Source organism: Lynx canadensis, chromosome B4 (genome assembly GCF_007474595.2).
Source record: "Lynx canadensis isolate LIC74 chromosome B4, mLynCan4.pri.v2, whole genome shotgun sequence".
Classification (NCBI taxonomy): Eukaryota; Metazoa; Chordata; class Mammalia; order Carnivora; family Felidae; genus Lynx; species Lynx canadensis.
The window spans coordinates 77,672,752-77,691,174 of record NC_044309.1 but is presented as its reverse complement, the minus strand read 5'-3'; the positions used below and the strand labels follow the sequence as shown (position 1 = coordinate 77,691,174).

The window sequence follows — 18,423 nt, the reverse complement described above, 5'->3', positions numbered from 1 at the left end:
GCTGACAGCTCAGAGCCTGGAGCCCGTTTCAGATTCTGTGTCTCCCTCTCTCTGACCCTCCCCCATTCATGCTTTGTCTCTCTCTGTCTCAAAAATAAACATTAAAAAAAAAAATTAATTGAAGCAGATACTAACACAATTAAAGCTAAGTAAACATGAAAAATTTTAAGTATCTCATTGATCTGATTTTTAGTCTTACATACAAAGTCACAAAGACTGTTATTAGAAAAATGCTACACCTGAAACCCTTGTTTTCAAACCAACACCATAAACCAGTAAAAAAACAAACCCTGGGGTGCCTGGGTGGTTCAGTCGGTTGAACGTTCAATTCTTGGTTTCAGTTCAAGTTGTGATCCCAGGGTTGTAGGATCAAGCCTCACACTGGGCTCAGAACTGATCATGGAGCCTGCTTAAGATTCTCTTCTCTCCCTCTGCCCCTCTCCCCTGTTCGCATGCACACACTCCCTCTAAACAAACAAACAAACAAACCCTAACTGATGACACTTTGGTCCCCATGATATTAACTGTGTCTCCAAGACCGCTTCTTCCATAAAACTTTCACATCACATAGGCTGATCTAGAGATCAGAAAAAAATTATCATTGTATTTGTATGGTTTCTGTTCCCCCATAAATATAGTAAATGACAGCAGCCTGCTCCATGGACATAGATAGGCATGGTTGTGCAGGTGAAAATACATGGTGGACAAAATGCTCTTCAAAAGAAAGGCCTGAATTCAAACCAACATGCGAGGATTAGGAACTGACTAATCATGGGCCATCCAAGTCCTCTTGACTGTCATATTTATTTTTCCTTTTGGCTGTTTACTAAATAGCCATCTTACACTATTTTCTCCACAGCTTGTTGGCACATCTCTTAATAGAAATAGAAGGAGGAAATAAGGTAAATGCCAACTAATCTGCTTTCTTTTGCTCCCCACACGATTTTGGTAAATTACCTGGCAGAACCAGAGTTAGATGTTAACCAGAATTAGAAAACTTAAAGTTAAGATTATATGAAGGCTTCTATTACCTATTCTAATATGCCTCTACTCACCAAAGCTTAAAATGTTGATGGGTTATTTGCCGTAGCATGAAATAAGACACCAACATGCTATTAAAAATTTGGCAATTTTATTTATTTTTTTTTTTAATTTTTTTTTTCAACGTTTATTTATTTTTGGGACAGAGAGAGACAGAGCATGAGCGGGGGAGGGGCAGAGAGAGAGGGAGACACAGAATCGGAAACAGGCTCCAGGCTCCGAGCCATCAGCCCAGAGCCCGACGCGGGGCTCGAACTCACGGACCGCGAGATCGTGACCTGGCTGAAGTCGGACGCTTAACCGACTGCGCCACCCAGGCGCCCCAAAAATTTGGCAATTTTAAATGAACATACATACTCTTTACTCCTAGGTACTGTTTCACATATATAAAATGTGTGTACAAGGATATACAATGCAACTTTCCTATAATAACAAAAGGACTGAAATCAATAGAGTATGTATTTACTAAATAAATTGTACATTTGGGACGCCTGGGTGGCTCAGTCGGTTGGGCATCTGACTTCGGCTCAGGTCATAATCTCGCGGTCCGTGAGTTCGAGCCCTGCGTTGGGCTCTGTGCTGACAGCTCAGAGCCTGGAGCCTGTTTCAGATTCTGTGTCTCCCTCTCTCTCTGACCTTCCCCCATTCATGCTCTCTCTGTCTCAAAAAAATGAATAAACATTAAAAAAAAATTAAAAATAAATAAAAATAAAAAAAATAAATGTACATTTATGGATGCAATAACACCCACTAATAATGACTTAGTGATAAATCATATTATATTCACTCAACAGTATTCTTCACTACTGCTAAAAATAATGAGGCCTTCTACAGCCACTGCTATGGAAAGGTCTCCAGGACATATCAAGTGAGAAAGCCAGGCATGGAGCAGTGTGTACAGAACATTTGTTAATATATGCACACTTATTCCCACTTTGTTTGGTAATGTGTGGAATATCTCTGCAAGGATACAAAAGAAACTGGTCACTGGGTGTCTCCAGGGGAAGGGACTGGTGGCTAGAGTAAGTGAAGGAAACTTACCTCTCTCTCTTTGTTCCCCTGCAAATACATTATCTACTCAAAAATTTTTTTTTAATTTTAAAATTAAAAAGACGGGGGAGAGAGCATACCACGCCCAAAATGCTGCAGTCTTACCCTGAGGCACCTCCTCCACCAGGGACCGTGAGGCCTGTTCACCCAGTCATTTGATCTTTTGCGACTGATAACCCTCCTTGAAGCCACCACCTTTCTCACCTCATCTCAGCATGTGTTTAATAAATAAGCCAAATTTCTGGTTCCAGTTAAGATGGAATAAAAGTCCATTCCACCCTCTCTCTCCCACTGAACTCAACTAAAATCCCTAGATACAGCTACTCCATGCTTTGTCTGAGGATTTAAAAGTCACTGATCGCCAGAGGACTGGGAAAAGAAACCAAAACTCAAAGTATCATGAAATCAACAGAGAGTTTTCCTTTTTTCTTCTTCTGGGACTTCCTGGACTGAACTCAAAGGCAGCCCAAACCCAGAACTGTATACCAGGTGCAGACAGAAAGAGCTCCAAGACCTCCGTTTTTGGTGCAAAACAAAACAAAAAACAAAAACAACAACAGGAAAGGGAGCCCCTAAACGTCAAAAGAAATAGAGGAAATCCCGATTTTGTTCCTCTCTTTTGTTTGCTCCTGCTTTACCCCAAACAAATAGGCAGTGATGGCAATGACAACAGCAGCCGAATAGGAAAAGCTTTTCTCTGACCAGAGAAACTGCAATCCCAAGAGCAAAGAGGGTATCTCCATTCTCTTGTTTTCTTTCTCTACCCCCTTGCCATTTGGTTCTCAAGGAAATGTAGTTCCAGGAAGTTCAAAGCAGAGCAGAAAGCTAAAGTTTCAGCTTTTTGGTGAGAGGAGCAAAAAGGAGAATGCTTTGGACCTGGAAAGTTTGAGAGAACAGGAAGAGGAGGGAGCTCAATAAGGCTGGATGTGAACTCCAGGGCTCATCCCTAAGCTGCACATGGCATGTATCTGACCCTAAACACATACCAAAGGCTTTGACAACTCATCTATTAATAAATGGTATACGACTGCCCAGGTCTGAGAATGGCCACTGACTGGTACCCACATGGAACAGACACAAATAGCACTGCAAATACTTTGAAAAGTGGACAGATACTGAACACCAGCCCATAGAAGACAGGTAAGTACTTATAGCCTGAACCTAACAAGACTGGTGGACTGCTCAAACAAGCAAACAGAAACATTCTCTATAAAATTTACACAAGACTCAAAGTCTCACAACATAATATTCAAAATACCCAAGATACAAATCCAAACTGATACAAAAAAATCTGAACATCTCACACAAGGGAAAAGACAATGAACAGACACCAACCCCAACATATAAAATTATCAAAGACTTTAAAGCAGCTATTATAATCATACACCAGGAAATAAAGGCAAACACTCTTGAAGTAAATGGAAACATAATCTCAACGAAGGAATAGAACATACACACACACACACACACACAGGAACCAAATTGGGGGGAAAATTTTTTTTGTTTTACAGTTTTGTTTTCACTGAGGTTTTATTAAATTGCTATAATTTTCCAGTGAACAAGTTCATCTACATCAATTGAATTTCCAATCACACATAAGAATCTAAGGAAGTTGTTTGTGATGTTATTACCTTTAACTATGTATGGAACTAAGAATTCCGGGAATAATTCCACCAGCAACTCACTGGATGGTCCTTCTGCATATTACTCCATATTTTCTGTCTCATTTCAGAAGCTTCTTTAGAATTTGTCTTCCCCGGTTTCATCATCACTTTATCTACGTGGCTTTTTGTGGCTTGCAACACATTTTCCATGGTGGGCCAAAGGTCATTAGGTTTTGAAAGATCCAAAACAAGAACAATAGAAAACGTCCATAAAGTGTCACTTGTGATGAGTATGCTGATTAAGTCCTATAAGGAGGTTCCTCCACCTAGTTTCCAAAAGTGAGCAATATCTTTTGGTATATTATTCCCTTTTACTTTTCTTCCATATGTATATTCCAAAGCTAAGGTTGGTTTTAGTGGCTCATCCCTGTCAAGCCACCTCAGAATAATAGTAGCCTTTCCCTGGGTATCGTGGCTTGACCACCCTAGTGTTGTGGGCTCAGCATTGGGACCAGCCTAAAATCAGGAGACCCATGAGCTCCAAGGTGGGCCGGATTTTCAGGAAAAAATTATTTATTTTGAGAGAGAGAGAGAGAGAGAGAGAGCAAGCGCACATGAGCAGGGTAGGGGCAGAGAGAGAGAGAAAGAGAGAGAATCCCAAGCAGGCTCCATGCCATCAGCATGGAGCCCAACATGGGGCTTGATCTCACAAACTGTGAGATCATGACCTGAGCTGAAATCAAGAGTTGAACACTAAACCAACTGAGCCACCCAGGTACCCCCAAATAGAACATTTTAAATTAGAAAATACAATGACAGAAATTTTAAAATCTGCTGGGTGGGATCAAAAGTGGAATTAAGATGACAGAAGAGTCAGTGAACTTGAAGATGGAACCAACAAAAATTATCCAAGCTGAACAATACAGAAGACCTAACACTTAATCATCAAAGGCCCATAGGGAAAGGAGAAAGAGTGTGGTCCAGGAAAAATATCTGAAGAAATAATAGCCAAAAACTTCCCAAAGTTGGTAAAAGACATAAACTACATTCAAGAAACTTAGTGCATGGCAAATAGGATAAACTTAAAGACATTCTTGCCCGGTGAAAACTAAAACAAAGAAAAAAAATCTTGAAAATAATCATAAAAATTATGCATTACTTATACAGAAACAATAATGCGAATGATTCTGGATGTGTCATGGAGGACAGAAGGCAATGGAACAAGATTTTTAAGTGCTGGGAAAAAACAACTGTCAACCTAAAATTTTATATCCAGGGAAAATAGCCTTCAAAAATGATGAAGGAATGAATTCTCACATGAAGAAAACCAACAGAAGACATTACCAGCACATCTGCCAAAAGAAAAGCTAAGGGGAATTTTTCAGGAAGGGAAATGATACTTGAGAACTTGGAATTTCCGGAATGCATTAAAACAGAAATGGGGGCGCCTGGGTGGCGCAGTCGGTTAAGCGTCCGACTTCAGCCAGGTCACGATCTCGCGGTCCGTGAGTTCGAGCCCCGCGTCGGGCTCTGGGCTGATGGCTCAGAGCCTGGAGCCTGTTTCCGATTCTGTGTCTCCCTCTTTCTCTGCCCCTCCCCCGTTCATGCTCTGTCTCTCTCTGTCCCAAAAATAAATAAACGTTGAAAAAAAAAAAAAATTAAAAAAAAAAAAAAAAGAATTACTTCATTACTTTAAAAAAAAAAATAAAACAGAAATGATAAATATCTGAGTAAATGTCATAGACATTTTTACTCCTCTTTAGTTCTTTAAAATATAAATGATGGTAAAAAGCAAAAATTAAACAATGTCTGATGGTGCTTTCAATGAATGTAGATGTAATACATATGACAATTACAACATAAAAGGAAGAGGGTAAAGAGGTAAATCTAATGGTGCTAAAGTTTCTACATTCCACTGTAAGTAGTTAATACCTATTCTAAGTAGAATGAATAAGTATGTATATTGTAATCCTCAGTCAAAACTAAAATAACTATACAAGATAGTAAAAAACTTAATAAGTCAACTAAAATAGAGTACTAAAAAAAATATTCAAATAATCCAAAAGAACAGAAGGGAAGTAAATACAAAACAGAAGGAGCAAACAAAATAAATAATAAAATGGCAGACTTGAATCGAAAGCAATAATTATGTTAAATGCAAATGGTCTAAACACATCAATTAGAAGAGAGATTGTCAGGGGCACCTGGGTGGCTCAGTTGGTTAAGCGTCCAACTCTTGGTTTCGGCTCAGGTCATGATCTCACAGTTCATTAGCTTGAGTACCATGTCGTGCTCTGCGCTGGCAGTGCAGAGCCTGCTTGGGATTCTCTCTCTCCCTCTCTCTCTGCCCCTCCCTCATGCTCTCTTTCTCTCTCAAAAAAAGAAAAAGGATGCTAAATGCAATATGAATTGGATTATGGGAACAGAAAAGGGACATTACTAGAAAATCTGGCGAAATCCAAATAAAATCCTGAGGTTACTTAATAGAGTACTCATACTAATGCTAATTTCTCAGTTTTGATAAATGTACTAAGGCTATATAAGAGGTTAATATTAGGGAAAGCTAAGTGAAGGGCACATAGGAACTCTGTACTACTTTTGAAACTTTTAATAATTTGAAATTATTTCAAAATTAAAAAATGTTTAAGAGAGGAAAATATATACATGAAAATATGATCAACAGGAATCTGGAGTGGCTATATTAATATCAGACAAAGTGGACTTCAAAGCAAGGAAAATCACCAGGAATGAAAGAACATGAAATAACGATAAAAGGGTCAATTCACTAAATGTATATACACCCAACAAAAGAGACTCAAAATATATGAAACAAAACTGATAGAACTAAGGGAAGAAATGGACAGATCTACAATTACAGTTGGAGATTTGAATCTTCCTTTCTCAGTAATCAACCGGACAACTAAATAAAAACCAATCAAGAATATCAAAACATAAAGTTGTATACCTTAAATATACACAATTCCTATTAGTCAATTATACTTCAAAAAACTAAAAAAAATAAAAAGGTAGAATATAATGTTTCAATTAAATAATCAAATCACCATTTTAGAAAAAGAGAGAGAGGAGGAAAAAAATTAAGGATACAGAAGAAATGAACAGCACCATCAATCAATTGATATAATTGACATTTATAGAACATTCCACCAAACAACAGCAGAATATACATTCTTTTCAAGTGCACATGGAACATTCACCAAGATAGACCATATCTTGGCTGGTAAAACAAATCTCAACAATTGTAGAAGTACTGAAATCATACAAAGTATGTTCTCTAACAATAATGGAATTAAACTAGAAATCAATGAATGAAAGACGCTGGACTACCTCACATCAACACACTTCCAAATAATTAACTGCTCAAAAAGGAAGTCTCAAGGGAAATAAAATTTCAACATACCAAAATTTGTAAAATATAGTCACAGCAGTGTTTACAGGGAAATTAGGGAAATTTATAGTATTAAAAACTTCTATTAGAAAAGAAAGTCTCAAACAATCTAAACTTCCATCTTAAAAAAAAAAAAAAAAAAAAAAAAAACAGAAGAGGGGTGGCCAGGTGGCTCAGTCGGTTAAGTGTCCGACTTTTGATTTTGGCTCAGGTCTTGATCTCATGTGAGATCAAGCCCGGAGTCGGGCTCTGCATTGGGCATGCAGCCTGCTTGGGATTCTCTCTCTCCCTCTCTCTGCCACACCTCCCCTTGCACTCTCTCTTTCTCAAAACAAAAACAAAAAAAAACAAAACAAAAAAACTTATAAACAAACACAGAAGAGTAAATTAAAGCATACAGAAGGAAGAAAAGAAATATAAGAAAAACAATATAAACAGAAAACAATTTAAAGAAAAACAGTAGAGAAAAATCAATAAAATTAAAAGCTGGTTTTCTGGGGGCACCTGGGTGGTTCAGTTGGTTAAGTGTCCGACTTTGGCTCAGGTCATGATCTCACAGATCATGAGTTCAAGCCCCTCATCAGGCTCTGTGCTGACAGCTCAGAGCCTGGAGCCTACTTCAGATTCTGTGTCTCCCTCTGTCTCTGCCCCTCCTCAACTTGCACATGCTCATGAACACTCTCTCTCTCTCTCTCTCTCAAAAATAAACATTTTTTTAAAAAGCTGGTCCTTTGAATAGGTGGATAAAATTAATAAGCCTCTACTGAAAGAAAAAAAGAAAAGAATGAATACACAAAATTATCAGTATCAGGCAGGAAAGAAGGAATATCACTATAGACCCCCACACATTAAAAGGATAATAAGGGGGGGGTGCCTGGGTGGCTCAGTCAGTTGTGCATCTGACTTCGGCACAGGTCATGATCTCGCGATTTGTGAGTTCGAGCCCTGCTTCGGGCTTTGTGCTGATAGCTGGGAACCTGGAGCCTAATGCGGATTCTGTGTCTACCTCTCTCTCTGCCCCTCCCCCACTTGTGCTCTGTCTCTGTCTCTCAAAAATGAATAAATGTAAAAAAAATTTTTAAAGGGTAACAAGGGAACAGTACATGGAATGTACGTTAATTTCACCGACTTATATGAAATGAAACAATTCTTTCAAAGTCACAAAGTATCAAAATTCACCCCAAAAGAAATATACAACCTGAGTTGTCTTATATCTAATAAAGAAATCTAGGGGCGCCTGGGTGGCTCAGTCGGTTAAGCATCTGACTTCGGCTCAGGTCATGATCTCATGGTTCATGAGTTCAAGCCCCGCATTGGGCTCTGGGCTGACAGTTCAGGGTCTGGGGCCTGCTTCAGATTCTGTGTCTCCCTCTCTCTGCCCCTCCCCGCACGCTGTCTCTCTCTCAAGTAAATAAACATTAAAAAAATTAAAAAAAAAAAAAAAGAAATCTAATTTGCAGTTAAAACCTTCACACACAAAAAATCCTAGGCACAAATGCCTTCACTAGAGAATCCTACCAAATACTTAAGAGAAGGAATTCTACACATTCTATTCCAAAAAATATCAACAGAAATACTTTCTAACTTATTTTGCAAGACCAGCATTATCCTGATACCAAAAACTAGACAAAGACATCACAAGAAAAAAACAAAACTACGGACTGATAATATCCTCATGAACACAGATGTAAAACTCAACAAATTAGCAAATCAACATTATAGAAGAGTACCTCATCACAACCAAGTGATGTTTACCCTAAGAATGCAAGGCTGGTTCAATATTAAAAATCAATCAGTGTAATCTATTACATTAACAGATTAAAGAAGAAAAAAAAATCCTATGATCATATCAATTGATACAGAAAAAGCATTTGACAAAACTCAACATCCATTCCTGAAAAAACTCTCAGCAACTAGGAATAGAGGGGAACCAAGCCTTATAAAGAACACCTACAAAAACCAACAGCTACCATCATACTTAATGGTGAAAGACTAAATGCTTTTTCCCTAAGAACAGGAAGAAAGCATGAATATCTACTCTCACTACTCTCATTCAATATCCTACTGGAAGCCTGTAAAGTCTATAATAAGGGTGGAAGAGAGAAAGAAATAAAAAGCATATACATTAGAAAGGAAAAAATTAAGCTGTCACTATTCATAGATGACATAATTGTCTATATAAAAGTCCCCATAATCTATAAAAAGGCTTCTAGAGCTATTAAGTGAGTTTAACAAGGTTGTAGAATACAGATTCAACATAAAAAATTCATCATATTTCTATACCCTAAGAATGAATTAGAAATTGAAGTCTAAAACAAAAACTTTAAAAATAGCTCAAAAAAAATACTTAAGAATAAATCTAACAAAATAATGTGCAAATCTGTATGCTCAAAACAATAAAATGCTGATTAATCAAATGCAACCTAAATAGATGAAGATATACATCATGTTCATTGATTGGAATATACGATATAGTTAAGGTATCAACTCTCAACTTATCTACAGATTTAATGCAGTTCCAATCAAAATGCAAGCAGGAGTTTTTGCAACATATAGACCAACTGATTCTAAAATTGATATGGAAAGACCAAAGGATTAGAATAGCCAAAGCAATTTTGAATATCAGGTTTTTTTTTTAATGTTTATTTATTTTTGAGACAGAGAGAGACAGAGCATGAACGGGGGAGGGGCAGAGAGAGAGGGAGACACAGAATCGGAAGCAGGCTCCAGGGTCTGAGCCATCAGCACAGAGCCCGACGCGGGGCTCGAACTCACGGACCGCAAGATCGTGACCTGAGCTGAAGTCGGACGCTTACCCGACTGAGCCACCCAGGCGCCCCTGCCAAAGCAATTTTGAAAAAAAGAAGAAGAAAGCTAGAAAGCTCACACCACACAATTGTCAGTCTTGCTATAAAGCTACAGTAGTCAGTTGGTATCAGCGAAAGGGACAGACACATAAATCAATGGAACAGAATAGAGAGTCTAGAAAAAGACCCACACAAATATAGCCAATTGACTTTTGACAAGGGTGCAAAATAAATTCAATGGAAAAAGAATAGTCTTTCCAATAGCAATGGTGCGGGAATAACCACACATCTATCTGCAAAAAGTAAATAAAAATGAACCTGGGTCTAAATTTCATACCTTATACAAAAATTAACTCATATGGATCATAGACCTAAATGAAAAACGGGAAACTATAAAACTTTTAGAAGAAAGCAAAGAACATCTTTGTGTCATATATAAGAATTCTTATGTATGATCTCAAAAACACGATCCATAAAAGAAATAGACAAATTAGACTTAAAATTGAAAACTGTAGCTCTATAAAAGACACTGTTAAGAGAAGAAAAAGAAAAGCTACAAACTAGGAGAAAATATATCCAGGTAATTTATCCGATACAAGACTTTCTATCCAGGATAGAAGTAATTTTTTTAAACTCTCAAAACAAGAAACTCTCAAGCAAGAAAATAAATAATCCAATTTGTTTAAATGTGCAAAATGTCTGAACAGATGCTTCACCAAAGACACCAAGTGCAAATGAGGACCTGGAGTAAATGAACTTTCATACATTGCTGGTGGGAATACAAAATGGTATAACCACTCTACAAAATATAGTTTCATAGTTTCTTATAAAGGTAAACACACACTCACTATATTACCTAGCAATCTCACTCTTAGAGATATCTTTGAGAAATATGAATTGGGTTCAAAAACCTATACACGAATGTTTACAGTAGCGCTATTCACAATTGCTTGGAATTGGACACATCTCAAATCAAACACCGGTCATCAAATGAGTGGATAAACAAACTGTCACATAACCTACAGTAGGCTACTACTTAGCAATGAAAAAAATGAACTATTGATACACACAATATGGACAAATCTCCAAGGCACCATGTTAAGTGGAAGAAGCCAGTCTCAAAAGGCTATATACTGTAGTAGGTAGGATTCCATTTACATGACATTCCAGAAAAGGCAAAACCCTAGGAATGGGGAACCAATCAGTGGCTGGTAAGGATTATGGGTTAAGGAGAGTGTGACTACAAAGGGACAGCAGTGGGGAGACTTTCTGAGGTGATGGAACTGTTCAGTAGGCTGAATGCGGAGGTGGTTACATATATGAATCCAGACATGTGTTAAAACTCACAGAACTATATACCAAATTTGTTTCAACTGTACTTCTTGTAAACTTTAAAAATAACAATAGAAGAAAAAAATAACTAAAGCTGTTAAAAATGTTAAAAGGAAAAAATTATATTTGCTATACATGAGCAAGAACCTCAAAAACTTTTCAAATACTAGTTTAAGTTTATTTATTTATTTTGAGAGAGAGCGAGCGAGCAAGGGAAAGGCAGAGAAAGAGAGAGAAAAAGAGAGAGAATCCCAAGCAGGCTCTGCACTGTCAGTGAGGAGCCCGGTGGAGGGCTTGAACCCACAGACCACGAGATCATGACGTGAGCCAAAATCAAGAGTAGGATGCTTAACTGACTAAGCCACCCAGGTGCCCCAATATTAGTTCTATGGGACTTATTCTTGTGAAGGAAACAGGACCCTATTTGGTGACAGTACCCTAAGAGGAACACGTTGCCAAATAGGAAAAAAAGAACCCTGTTCATCCCAGGAGCACAGTGTATTAGTCCAAAGCCACAACTAGATCACAAGGGTTCTGGTACCTAAATTTTACACATGAAAACATCAGAGATACCCTCTTGCCCAAAATGTAGACTAGTGCCCATACTCTGACCTCTACAGATCCACAGTAGATTTTTATAATAACCACCAAAAGTTGGCAGTCAGTTCCCACAAATAAGAGTTCTTACTAGGTTCTGTGAGTAAACCATGGAAGGAAAAACAAACAAACAAACAAACAAACAAACAAACAAACAAACCTGGAAAGGCCGTGACAAGTCAACACCTATAAACAGAAGCAGTACCTAAAAGGAGCTGATGGGTCTGCAATCCTGGCTAGAAAAGTGGCACTGCTTTCTGGGGAGGATTTTTTTTTCTTGAGATTTTGCAATGGATTGCACTGAGTGATAAATATATTGCGCTTAAAAAACAAACAAAAGGGGCGCCTGGGTGGCGCAGTCGGTTAAGCGTCCGACTTCAGCCAGGTCACGATCTCGCGGTCCGTGAGTTCGAGCCCCGCGTCGGGCTCTGTGCTGACTGCTCAGAGCCTGGAGCCTGTTTCCGATTCTGTGTCTCCCTCTCTCTCTGACCCTCCCCCGTTCATGCTCTGTCTCTCTCTGTCCCAAAAATAAATAAACGTTGAAAAAAAAAATTAAAAAAAAAAAAAAAAAAAAAAAAAACCTTTCTCTGAGCACCATCCTGAGCAAAGCTAGGGCTCCAGAGCAGAGTTCAAGCAGGCACAGAAGTCACACTCCCCCAGAGGACCGCTAGGCCTCACTCACCACTGGAAAGCCGGAAGGCAGCCAGATAAGGAGTGGGAGGTGAAGTTGTGGCAGCTCCCACAACCCACAGGGGACAGTACAAACCAAAGACTTACTAATGGTCAGGAAGGAGCATGTGGCTAGGAACAAAACCTAGCAGCCCCCAAAGGTCAGGCTGGATGTAGTCTAATTAAAATGAAAGATGGAAAACACTCGGATCTAATTAATAACATGTCTTTGATATCCATACATAACACAAAATGTACTTATTTTCTTTGACCTATAAAACTTTCCAGCAATTTCTAATGCCAAGAGTCTATATTAAGATCTCAAAATGAAAGAAGTCTTACCCATCTGCACTCATGGCTGAACTTTTCTTATGAGTGAGGGGGAAAAAAAAGCTTATAAGGTAAGTGAAATAGTCACATGGTTGTTTACTTTGCTTCCCACTACACTTAATCATTCGTTTTGTGCCTTTCTTGGGTCTTACATACCCCTCCACTTCCTTTTCTAGAGATGTGGAAGAACTATTACAAAAGAAAGTGAAATAAAATAAAAATCTGTAAATCTACCAACACATTACTTGCTCTACAACAGCTAGATTAATAAAACAGGTTGCCAGCATTCAGTGAAGAGGTCTTTATGGACTTTCCTCATCCCGGACTGGCTTTTGTTTAACTTAATCACTTGCTTTGAGCAGTCAAACCAGGAAACAGGTACTAACTTACACTGTGATTGCACAGGGAACCTCCTGATGGGATTACTTACTGTAAGGATGCTTTGCATCCCTAAAAAGAGGGCTAAATGTACTAACATCGTGTACATGAACTCTGTCTGCTCTACTGGTTCCACACAAACCATGGGGACTTCTGCCAACTGTCTGAGTGCAAACTGTGGCAAATGTTAATGGAATTTGCAAGAACTCAGTAATTGTAGTGGCGAGAAGGAAAATAATATTAACAAATTAAATGAAAAATTTTATTGCATTAAATTGCTTTCCTCTTACATGTATGCCGTTATTTTCCATGCACATATTCTAATGTTCCAATCACCCTTTGTTTTTTTCTTATTCAAAGATCTTTGCTGAATACGAAAGGCTAGAACAGAACCTAAGCTTCCTGAGCACATCCTTTGCTCTGAAGTTGCATGGTAGGGCCCACTGGCCACTGTCTGGTACCCTAGATACACCAACGTTTCTGCAAGTCAAGTCTGACATTTTGTATCCACAGCCCAAGATTCAATACCTGAAATAAAAAGAAACACCACTGGCTGATAAAGTCTCTTTCCCTCTGCTTTTACCTATTAGAATCCTTTCAGTTGCAACCTTTAATTAAGCCTGCAGTTTCAAATGGTTTTCATGAAGTACACAGAACATAAGCAAATGATCAAAGAAAGAAAGCCACTGAGTTTCAGTAAGGATAAAACAGCCATCCCCCAGGTCTATGAAAAGGTGCATAATTCTTATTTCTTTATATGCGAAACTAAAGGTTAGTTGAGAATATCAAGGAAAAGACCACATGTTAAATTCTGCTTATAAATGGACAGAATTTAACACTCCAAAATTAGAAAAGGACAGAGATCTACAAAGGTTAAGTAATCTTTATCAGTGAGCGAGCATGGAGAATAAAGAAGTGGGGACACTTAAGTTTCCTTTAAAGAAAACTTTAAAAGCTCAAGGCGGGGAGGAGGTGGGTGGGGTGAGGAGCGGGCAAAACTCTCTACAGAGAAAGGATTAAAAATTAGAAATAGGGGCACCTGGCTGGCTCAGGCAGAAGAGAATCTGACTCCCAGGGTCCTGAGTTCAAGCCCCACACTGGGTGTAGAGTTTACTTAAATAAATAAATAAATAAATAAATAAGAAATAAATAAGAAATAAGGATAGCTTGCTAACCAACATGCTCTGGACTAGACTGCCAACATGTATCATAGAACATACTTCCCTAAATGTTCTAATTAGAAGACTCTATGTCTTTAAACTTTAAAACGGCAAAATAATCTTGAACTCCTCCTTTTCCCTTTTCCCCATGTAGTCTTTCACCAAGTCCTACTGAGTCTTCCTATAAACTATTTCTTACGTTAGGAAAATGTTAGTTAAACACACGTGACACACATATATAAAATTCTATTTCTTTTCCTTCCTTTCTCACTACAATCCTAGTCCAAGCCCTCGTCACCATGCATCTAAGGCTAAACCAAATAGCCAATTAACTGGATGTCCATTTCTTGTTCTATTCTGTCCTATTACACATTGCTGCCCAATCCTCCTAACACATTATAGCACAGCTTTGATGATGGGTCATTCTGTGCTCCCTCTAAAATCTTCTTTGTTCTTCACTGTCTCTAAGGATAAATGCAACTTCAAAAAGTCCTTAATGTTTGGCTACCTCTACCCTATCTTTTGCAGGCTTTCCTGCCACTTGGGGGGCAGGGGTTCCTACCCCAGCCCAACTGATTTGTTTACTGCACTCCCAAAATACTTTGTGCATTCTCACCTTCTTACTTTGACTCACACTGTCTTACCGAACCATTCCATAAAGCCCAACTCAAATCATACTTCTTCTATCACCCTGTCTCTCATTATACCAGCTTAAAGCTCTCTCTTCCCAAAACAAAACAAAACAAAACACACACACACACAAAAAAAACCCACCCAACTTACTTACATTCTATATCATTTATGTGCCAATTAAACCCTTTAAAGTTGTCATCATGAACCATTACGAAAACCTCTTATTTAACATTTTGTGTTTATAATGTATTTCACCAAATAAATACATTCCTGCAACATAAGGTCTATCTTTTCTCTATCTTTCAACCCTGTCACAATGCCTCACCCACAGTTGTTACTCATGAAAAATCTGTCGATTGGTGTAGTCAGGGTAGGTGATCTACAGTTCCCCACAGAAAGCAACAGACCAATAGTTCTCAAGGCCATGTCTTCCTCTATACTTTTTTCATAAGTAATTCTCAAATGGAAACCCTAAAAAGCAATGTCGTTGGTAGGAAAAGGCTGTTTTGGTCCAAACTAACTTTTTTACTTTATATAAGCCAAGAAATGTCACTAAGAAAAATAAAACATGAGGGATTAGCTACATCATAAGGAAAAGAAGGAAAAATTGATCTCAGATGATTTAAAATGAGAGTTCAAATCCGTAAACAAATACAAGAGAAACTGGTAATGCCTGCTGCCTTCATGGAGTGCATACTAACTGATTGGGAGACAGTTACAAGAAGACTTAAATAACTTTGAATCTTCCGATTTTTGAACACCGTGGCTCCGTTAGCTACTCAAATGTAAAATATGTATTTTACAAAACAGAATGGAAGAGATAACTTCAACAGTGCCTTTTGAGAAAAAGTTTTGCTATTAAATGACTTAGAATCCTTTTTTAAAAAGGGGAAATAAAATAACATTTAAGAATGTCACTATATCTTTTGCTCCAAAGCGAGAAAACATTCTCCAGCTTTTCCAATCCAAGGATCAGACAGAGAAAGCTATTTGCAAGCAGGTTCTGGCAGAGCTAGGGATAAAACAACACTTAAAAACCAAACACCTTCCTAAGGCTCCAAGCCCCATCCAGAAAAGATCAGGAGCACTCTAGTTCAGTGGTACACAGAGATGTTTCCAAAAGAGTCTCCTTCTCCGAAGAAATGAGCCATTCCCCAAGTTCACATCCAAACTCCCTTGTCCATTTCACAGCAGTCGTACCCACCCTTTCCTGACCTCTGCTCTGATGAGTCCTCACACTCCCAATACTTTCCTCCCTATCACAATGTAAATCTTAAAAAAAAAAAAAAAAAAAAGCCTATTTTCTCCAAGGCCTCTTTCCTAGAAACAACACACTTTGCCTCTTTAGTCTTCGCCAAAATCTTAGGAAATCCAATTGAAGATTCTGCAGCAAATGGGGTTTCTGAGTATTCTGACTCCCGAGAAAGCTCTACTGGTCTCATTTGCAACCTGCTCAATTTTTCTCTGCAATTTAATAATAATACATCAATTTGTTTTCATTTGAAAGCATTTTATTCAGCTTCTTGCTAAGACAAAAAGACAATAGTGAATGTGAAGGCAAAGCCTGTTATATTATCCTTAATTGAAGAAGGTTTCCTCCTGAAACAAGAAACTAACCATGTAATAAATTAAGTCCTATTTATTTACAGGACTGTTGCTCAGTAAAATGAAGGAAAAATGGTATTTCACATTTGCTTCCAGGGAAGCTGGAAGCTTTTAGAGGTTCAGCCTTCAAAAAGTGGAACTATTAAAATAACAACAGAATAAGAACAGATGAAAAATGAACTGCCTTTTCATTGATAAAGTAGCTGTGATCTCTTCCTTTATCAATCACTACCTAAAAATTTAACGTAACATTTTAATTTTGACTTTTTTCCCTTCCCAAGCTCATTCTAGTGGAAATGCTAATGATCGGTAAAATACCCAAAATGTAGGAAAAGGGAGGGAAATAAATGACATGTATAATTCACAGTCTAGATAATCCATCCCTGGGTAAATAAGCATTCATTTATATTTCTCTAATGTTCTTACTCTCCAGGAACTCAGAAGATTTTGCAGCATAAAAACAGCGCTAATCATCCAAACACAAAAGGAGCCCATCAATGTGTCTTTTGGGGGATTTCAGTGCTTTCCACTTCCAGATCCCAGAACAAGCCCACTGAACATGGGAGGCCTCTCCCTACCACCAACAGTGAAATGCAAGTGCTTCAGACCCCTCCAGCTAACATTTCAGTTACCCTAACCCAACTGACTCCTTTCAGGATCAAGAGACCTTGAGTTCCAAACCTAGAGTACCTCTTAGGCAACCAGCTTTTATTTTGTTCCACTCTCCTCAATATGACACATTTCCAAGACCTAAGGGAAATCTTAACTATTACCCACTTTTACCTTTGCTGTTCTAGCCCAAGAGCCTCCCAGAACTTTTTCTGCTCCACCTCAAATACTCCTCCCAGCACCAATTCCCAGTATACAGTCCTACACCAATTTCAGCCTTACACATAAGCAAAGAAGTCAGGTGGTAGAAGCCATAATTCCTCTACAGTCCTGGTTATAACTTATGTTGGCGATATGAGAGCATTCATGAGTAGCCAAATGTGTGCATTTACGTGCAAGAGAAATGAAGAAAGATAAGCAGACACCAAGACCTTTTAAAAAGTACCTCGGAGAGCTGCAGAAACAAAACAGGTATGTTACTTCAATACCTCTTATTTTCACCCATATTCTATTTATTGGTAAATCTTCTGTTCATTTCCCTCATCCTTCCTGCTTCCAAAATGCTCTCTACCAAAGGTACTCTTGCCCTCCCTCTGCCTATCCCAGAATCTTTCATTATGCCCACTCACTATGTTTAGCTACCTGGGGTAATGATAATTTCTTAAAGCCAAAATTGTTCACTTTACTTGGTTATATGAACATCAGAATATAACACCACTTAATGGAAAAACATCTTTAAGCAAGAGTCAGTCAACCAACCTGGGTACCCATCTCCACTCCATGACTTCATGGTCCTGTAGCCCTGGACAATACACGTAAGCTGTGGGATACTCAGTTTCCTCAGCTATAAAACAGGTAGAACAATATCTGCCTTATCTAACTCAATCAACTGATAGAAGGATTTTAAAAGTTCTGATAAACAGAAAAACAAAGAATAATAATTACCAAAGGTCAATGGTCAGCTGTCAGACCTAACTACATGAGACCCATTCAAATAAATCCGTGCAAATACTATGGGAAAACCCAGAATGGTTCTGAAGACGAAAGAAACTCCAAACTTGATAATCACTCATCGTAATTAAAATGTCCAGCTAAAGGAAGAATAAAGGGGAGCCTCGGTCTTTGGGCCTTTTCCACCTTCAGATCCCAGGCTGTAGCTAAAAACAGTCCGGTTGCCTGCCAGCTAGCTGGTCAGTGCCAGG

The 18,423-nt window shown here is 38.4% G+C and overlaps 1 pseudogene; it reads right to left on the bottom strand.

Annotated features, from left to right (window-relative positions):
- Positions 1-3,624: 3,624 nt before the first annotated feature.
- Positions 3,625-13,359, bottom strand: LOC115518702 (annotated as a pseudogene).
- Between the last annotated feature and the right edge of the window lie 5,064 nt (positions 13,360-18,423).